Source organism: Hipposideros armiger, unplaced genomic scaffold, assembly GCF_001890085.2.
Source record: "Hipposideros armiger isolate ML-2016 unplaced genomic scaffold, ASM189008v1 scaffold_10, whole genome shotgun sequence".
Classification (NCBI taxonomy): Eukaryota; Metazoa; Chordata; class Mammalia; order Chiroptera; family Hipposideridae; genus Hipposideros; species Hipposideros armiger.
Genome location: NW_017731360.1, coordinates 5860615 through 5866614, shown reverse-complemented (window position 1 = coordinate 5866614; position 6000 = coordinate 5860615).

The following is a 6000-nucleotide window of genomic DNA, read 5'->3' as shown; positions in this document are numbered from 1 at the left end:
GGGACTCCATTTTTCTACTAGTCTCCTAGCTCTACACCCTCAGTATCATCCTCAGGCTTGCTTCTCTCATGGTAGCAAAATGGTTGCAGCAGTTCCAGACCTCATATCTGTACTCTATACCATCTGGAGCCAGAGATGGAATACAGAGAATCTGTATCCCTGAATTCCCAAGTCCTGAGATTCACTGTGGACTGAGTAAGGTCATCTGCCAACCTGTGAATCAGCCATTAGGGGCAGGGGTTATCACCACCTATATTTAGATCGTGGGCCTCACCCTTTGAATGGGGGGCAGGAGGGATTCGAATCAGCTTCCCTGAAACCATGTGGATTACCAATAGGAAATGAGACTTTGGAGAAGGGGAAAGCAGTTTAGATCCTGGGGAGATGACCAACAGGAAACTTAATAAAAAACGCTGAATTGTGTGGCTGCAGGAGTTAAGACAATGAGTGAGGGTTACAGCAGTCAGAGAAGGGAGGCTTCATGGAGGAGAAGTCACTGAACTAAACTCTGAGGAGGTGAAAGATTTAGGCAATGGGGGTGGGGGGTGGGGAGGTGGAGAGAAGGGGAGGACATCCCATGAAGATGTAGTGAACATTTCCCATGGGCCATACTTCATGTTAAACCCTCTGTATGTGTCATCTCAGTAAGTCCTTATGGCTACCTGTGAGGTTAGTATCATCATCTCCATTTTACAGATGAGAAGCTGAAACCCAGAGGTCACAGAGTAGGTGCTGAAGCTGGGACTTGGACCCAGCTTGTCTGGCTATAGAGCTATGATGCCAGTGAGTGAAGAAGGCCAAGGTCACCTGGGAAGTTTATATACTAGTGGAGTGGTCTGACCTCAAAGGTCATCACAAAGGAAGTCAAGAGTGTGAAGCTAGATTCTAGTCTCAGCACCCAGCCTGCGTTCATGCTGTCTCCTCTACCTTGAACTCCGTTTCCACCCACCTATCCAAATCCTACCTCTTCATGGCCCAGTTCAAGGTGTGAGCCCCACAGCACACTGTAACACCTAACAGTACTGAACTGCATATGGGACTGTCTTCCCACTAGACTTCTGTGAGCTCCTCACAAAAACTGCACTTCATCTTTGTATCATTGGGGCTTGACAGTGAACTTGCCTTTACAGTTGCCATAGTGACCACTTCCTCTGATGGCTGGAAGGACATCATAGACACAGAATGTTAGAGCCCTCAGAGATTTACCTAATCCTCTCTTCCTAGGAGGAGAAACTGAGGTCCAGAGAGGTTGGGACTTGCCCAAGGAAGCAGCTGAGTCTAGAATCCAGGAGTTTGGACTCCAAAAATGATGTGGCTGGAAGAACATTGTTAGCTCTGGAGCCAGACTGAGCTGACACCCAGCTTCCCTGTGCCCTGGCTGTGACCTGGGCAAGCCACTCAGCCTCTCGGAGCTTCATTTCCTTCGTTTGTATGTGGGTTTGTAATGGAGTCTCCCTCCCTCCCAGGGCTGTTGTGAGAAATAAGTTAGTCCTGATGGAGCTCCCAGCAGAGAACCTGGCACATGATGACTTTGCAGGAATGGAGAGCATTTGTTATCAGAGTTATGATCGGTGGGACATGGCGATGCCAGGATGCCAGCCCTGCCCAGTGAGGCCTTTGGAGTCCCCTCTGCTTCCACATCCTGGTCCACACGCTTTCCCTTCAGAGCACCTGAGATGAAAAAGAAGTCACTGTGACCTTGGGCTGGGGATGGGCCAGAGCCCCCCTCCCTTGAGGTCCTGGCATGGGCTAATAGGACTTCTTTGTAAGTAAGTCAGAGGCCCCCCACAACCTGCTGTCCCCCGGCCTGAAGCCACCAAGACCAGGCACTGAGCCTTCCCTGCTTCTGCCTCAAGCTGGCAGAGGTGTGCGGAAGCTGCAGACACAGGTGGGCTCAGGGGGAGCCAGGCCAGAGCCATCGGCAGCAGGGCAGCAGTACAGACCAGACAGCAGCAGGAATGACAGCACTGGGCAGATGCCCAGCTTGTGAGGTCCTTTGTCTCTGGGGTAGAGATGCTCCCAGGACAGAGGGCACAATCCCAGGACTGGGCTCCCCAGTGCCACCCAAAGCTACATCAGGTTGCCCCTTTGAGAGTCCCCACCCAGCCCCTGCTCCTATGAGCCCGACCCCCAGGCGTGGAGGCACCCAGGCTAGTGTTCAGATCCTGGCTTGCTTTTCCCTGACTGGGGGATGGTGGACGAGTCACTCCTCCCCTGTACAATAGGGATAACGATGCCCTCTTCAGAAGTAAATAGAATCCTGTATGTGAGTGTCCCATGTCAGCTCCTCACACGGAGGTGCTCAGTCTGTTTCTTCCCTCCTCTCAGCTGTGCCATTGCCAGGGCAGCAGGGGTCAGAACTGAGGCACCACCCCTTTGAAAGTTTGCCAAGCCGACCTTAGTCATCTGAAGTCACGCCTTCTGTCCCCACCAGATGGACTCCCCAAACCCAGGCTTGGTCCTGGTTCTGCCCATTACTGGGCAGCGTTTTATGTATCACTCACAGTCTACGAGCCTCAGTTTCCTCATCTGCAAAACAGACACACTAATACCCACATGTATGGACTCAACAAATTTACTTTTGTGGGTGCTGAGCCCTGGGGACCCAGAAACAAAGATGAAGGAGACAGTGGCTGCCCTTAAGGACCTCCTTCCAAATCTAGGAGGAGAGATAGATGTAAACTCAGAGACACGTGGAGGGCAGTCAGAACACTGGGCAGGGAGTGATTAACTTAGCTAAAGGGGGGGTCAGGGAGCCCTCAGGGGAGGGAATGTCTGAGTCACGCCTTGAAAGATGACTAGGAGTTTGTCCCCAGGCAAGCCACTGGGGACAGAGTTTTTGTGTCAAATAAATGTTTTATAAATTGGGCCGCCTTTCCTTGCTAGGCTACTACCTGAGCTCACCTTGCTCCCGCGGGAAACAAAGAAATGGCCTAGAAACCCAACCCTGAGCCAAGAGTTCCTAGAACAGCAGGAGGGGGAGGGGCACTGGAAACGTTAGCCTGGGATTTCCTTGAGCAGGAGGAGTGCTGACTAGTTAATCTCTGAGAGTTGGTAGAAATAAACTTCTCTGACTTCACTCATTCACTCAGATTTCAGTGCCTCCTCCCATGCCTGACCCTGTGCTTCCAGGCGGGGAAGAAAGGATGAAGCAGACATGGCCCCTCCTTTTGAGCTCATCCTAAACAGGACGGATGAACAATCACAATACAGCACAGCCTTACTAGAAGTAGTTCACAGGGGCACCAGCTCAGCCTGAAGGCATCAGCTTTTTGTTTGTTTGTTAATAATGTAACATATTAAACATAGAAAACTTAGAAGGCCCAAGAAAAAATTTAAAATAAAATCTCCCTTAGCTCCACCACCCAGCTATGATCACAGTTAATATTTTCACTTATAACCTTCCAGATGCTTTTCTATGTATATAAACGTAACACACACACACACACACACACACACACACACACACACACACAAATACTAAATACAATGTATTACATTGGGGTGCATCCTGCAACAGAAAAAAGGACATTAATGGAAGGACTGGTAAAAACCAAATAAAGTCAGAGTCTAGTAATGCACCAGTGTTAATCTCTTAGTTTTGACAAAGGTACTACAGTTATATAAGGTGTTAACATTGGGGGAACCTGGGTGAAGTATAAGCAGAAACTCTGTACTATCTTTGGAACTTTTCTATAAAATTATTCCAAAACAAAACGTTTACTAAATGGAGCCATTCTCTGTTTTATAACCTGTTTATTCACTCAATAGTTTATCATAAAATTCTTCTGTCTTGAAAGAAAAAGCTAAAGGAGTTCATCACCACCAAACCAGTATTACAAGAAATGTTAAAGGAACTTCTTTAAGAAGAAAAAGGAAACCCATAAAAAATATGAATACTAAAATGACAATAAATACATATCAACAATTACTTTAAATGTAAATGGATTAAATGCTCCAATCAAAAGATACAGGGTGGCTGAATGGGTAAGAAAACAAGACCCTTACATATGCTGCCTACAAGAAATTCACTTCAGGGCCGGCCAAGTGGCGCGATGGTTAAGAACTGGCTTGGGATGCCAGAGGGCCCAGGTTCGGATCCCACATATGAGGGCCAGTGACACTGCCCTCCACAGCTAAGATGCTGAACAACAGCTCAACCTGGAGCTGGGCTGCCATGAGTCGCTGGCGACAGGTAGGCTGCAGCCCCTGTGGCAGTGGGTTGCCATGGACTACCGTATGTAGCCAGCAGCCAGCGTGAGCGGCTGTCCAGAAGCAGGAGACTGATCTGCCTCGCCCGGGAAGAGCGCAATGATGGTGCCAACTTGGGCCAGTGAAGCAACGTCCTCCACAACTAGACTGAAGAACAAAAGGACAGCAACTTGTCTGTTCCCCTTCCCCCAATTCCCCAGCTCTGTTCCCATCCCCCCAATTCCCCAATTAAAAAAAAAAAAAGAAATTCACTTCAGATCGAGACACACAGACTGAAAGTAAAGGGATGGAAAAAGGTATTTCATGAAAATGGAAACAAAAAAAAAAAGGAAAAGAAATCTGGGATAATAGACAAAATAGACTAATTTAAAACAAAGGCTATAACAAGAGACAAAGAAGGACCCTGTAATCTCACTTCAGGGTATTTATCCGAAGAAATCCAAAACACTACTTTAAAGGGACACATGCATCTATATGTTCATTGCAGCATTATTTACAATGGCCAAGATGTGGAAGCAACCTGGGTGTCCCTGAATGGATGAATGGGTAAAGAAGAGGTGGTACATATATACAATGGAATATTACTAAACCATAAAAAAAGAATGAAATGTTGCCATTTGTAATAACATGGATGGACCTAGAGGGTATTATGCTGAGTGGAGTTAAATCAGAGAAAGACAAATGCCATATGATTTCACTTACATGTGAAATCTAAAGAATAAACAAAACAGAAACAAAAAGGGGAAGAGATTAAGACGTGCAAATTGGTAATTACAAAATAGTCATGGGGAAGTAAAGTACAGCATGAAGAATATAGTCAATAATATTTTAATAACTATGTATGGTGTCATATGGGTACTAGATTTATTGAGGTGATCACTTTGTAATTTATATAAATTTCCAATTATATTGTACACCTGAAACTAACATAACATTGTACGTCAGCTGTAATTGAAAAATAAGAAAACTAAAATTCTTCTGTCTCGAAATGATTTGATGATCACATACTATTCCATCCCATGAATGAATCACAGCCTATCTCCCGTTATTGGAAAATTAGGTTGTTTCCATTTCTTACCCTATTATGGACAATGCTGTGCATACTTAGTCATTTCCTTAGGATATACTAACAAAGTGGAATTGTTGAGCTAGAGCTGCCAGCAAGGGAACACACCCTGAGCACCACGGGCCATCACTGTTCTAAAGCTCCTGATATAACGTGACCTTGTTTAATCGTGCCAAGCACACCATGGGGAAGGTACTGCTTATTCCTTTCCTATCGGGGAATTTTCAAAAGTTTTCAAAGATGAGCCAACAGATTCTCACCAAAGACTGTCAGCCCACCCCAGCACCTCCCTGGTGTTCCATGCAACTGAAGCACACAGATCTATCCCTGCACTCCCTCCCATTTTGGCTTCAAGGACGGCAGTTCCTGCAGGCAGCCACTGGAGTGGTCTGCGGACAAAGAGCAGGTACCACCAGCCCAACGTGTGGTTTCAGCAAACACCTCAGTGAAAAGCAAATTTCTGGTTTGGTGCAGTATTCCATGGGGGATGCAGGAGGCATCGCGGAATAGGAATGACTGAAGATACATATTCTGAAATAGCTGGTAGCCGTGGTGAGGTCCTTTTTTCCTTGGCAAATGGCCATGGGAAAGGAGAAAAAAAAGACCCTTTATTATTGGGCAGCGAATTTTCAATTCCTATTGACTCTTTCACCCAGAGATGGATGCTATGATCTTCATTTTACAGATGAGTTTGTTGAGGTTTAGAGGTTAACAGTCTCCCC